This window comes from Propithecus coquereli, unplaced genomic scaffold, assembly GCF_000956105.1.
Source record: "Propithecus coquereli isolate 6110/MARCELLA unplaced genomic scaffold, Pcoq_1.0 Scaffold111, whole genome shotgun sequence".
Lineage (NCBI taxonomy): Eukaryota > Metazoa > Chordata > Mammalia > Primates > Indriidae > Propithecus > Propithecus coquereli.
The window spans coordinates 5,569,982-5,572,207 of NW_012135081.1; positions in this window are offsets into that span (position 1 = coordinate 5,569,982).

Sequence of the window (2,226 nt, forward strand, 5' to 3'; positions counted from 1 at the left end):
TTTCTAGTTTTAAGCATGTGTCCACTCATTTTCTTGGGGAGGGTGAGGCTCCTAATTGAAGTTCAAATAACCTATATACAACTGAAAACAGCTAATTACTCTAAAAAAGTCAGGGTAATTTTTATAAGGGAAACTTGATGGTGAATAGACCAAATCAACAATTTCCTAAACATTCATTTATTTTACTGTACAAATTCTACATGCTTTTGTTTCCATGTATGCAATTCCCAAACTTCCAAAATCTAATATGTTTATTCATATCTATACAAACTATTGTCACTCTATCCCCTAAGAACCATGACCCAAAATATTGTTCATTGCTCTATCCAGTTCCCAGACTAAGATCCCTGTTTGATTTCCATTTCTCTATTAATTAGTTGAATATCCTCTCTTAATATTCTGTAATCTATACACTAATGGTAAGTCTAACTATCATCATCAGTACAATAATCAATAATAAATAAAATTTGTAAATATATCTATATTTACATATGAATGAGAAAACATAAGACAATTTAATCAAATATTAAAATGTTTGAACCTTCCTACAGTCCTTCTTTGTGAAAGTAGCCAAGAGCTCATAGTGTTTATTATACATTTCTTACTTCTCTTCTATATTTGATGTTCCCTTGCCTTTGATCTCAGTTGCTCAGACTTCTGTGTTTTGTGAGTTTATTCTAATCTGCACCCCTAAAGGATCTGTGCTTAGGATGGTCTTAGTTTTGTAGTACAGTAGACACTATTGTTTACCTATATGGTAGGCAATTTCTTCTTTCTTCTGACAAATTTTGTGTCAGAAAAGTTTCTATCATCAGTGGAACATCTTTAGTTTATTTTTGTTGTAGTGTTTTCATTCCCCTTTAGTGATAACTAGTTTAGGAATGGGAATATATCCTATTAAAATATATTTAAATAAGATGTAAGATATAGTCTGTTGAAGAGTTTGGGAAATGTAGGTATTTATTTTTCCTTATTTTAAACAAGGCAGAATTAATGAAAGAGTACAGCTTCTTCCTACCTTTTTGAACTATGTGAGAACAGAGAATAGATTGAGGCAGGATTTCTATTGTTGTCAAGTAAAAGCAAAGTGATTCTGTTGTTTTTTCTTTAGCACAAAGGAGAAAATGATTCAGATAAATATTTGCAAAATATATTCTCAAGCACCAAGTATTTTTTTGCTCCAGTAAGGATCACATCTATTTTAATAACTACAACTAGACTCATGATTTGATAAAATTATAATAAACTAAGGTGACTTTCAAGAGCCCTATCTTTTCACTGGTCAAACTATATAATAAATGCAAAGAAAGTGTCGAATTTATTTGTTTAGTCTTTGCTGGTGGCACTATTCTGTGCTATTCCTCTTGTGATCTGTATCACATGTCATATATTTTGGTAAGAAGCTCCACTAAATTCCATTTGGCCCTAATCACTTTATTAGTTCTTACTCTATGTCATGGATCAAATGTATATGTTTACCAGTTTCTTCAGAGCAGCTTGGGTGACATTCTGGGTTCTTAGGAGTTCAGGATAGTTTGAAATAGGATCTAAATATACTTGAAAATGTTTATCCCTGAAAATATCCCTAAAAATATCCCCAAAATGTTTAGGCATATACTTTTCTTCATTATTTTGTCACTCATAAATTAGCTACCAAAATATTTAAAGAAGGTTTGTTGCAAGAATTTCAGTTTACACATTTGGTAGTAGAATGGGTTCCTTATTTAAGGGTATGCACACTTCTTCATTCTAGTGACTGTCAGAATTGGGAGATGAATTTGTTCTGAATCATGGTGGCTTTAGTTAGGTCTCTGTTGATCAGATCAATTCTCTCTGTCTCTCTCTCACTTATTTCATTCCTAGACACCCCATGATTAACTAACTATAGGTGGAGATCACTATATCACATCCATCCTTTTGACTAATAAGCCAAAGCTGCTACTGTCATGTAAACCAAATCTTCCACTATTACCACTGATATCTGGGAGACCATTTCAACTTTATCATCTCCCCACCAACATTCTTAGAGAGAAGCATCACACATCACAGGTGATTTGAAAGTTGCTCATTGTTCCGTTAGTCACTGGCAAATGGAAGATTTTCTAACACATCAGGGGACACCTAACCAGGGTATATTACATAATTATGAAAGTAGGCCTTCTTATTTGATTAAGAGCTTAATAGAAATACCTTTAGAAGTTTATTAATATGATATTGGAGGTAATT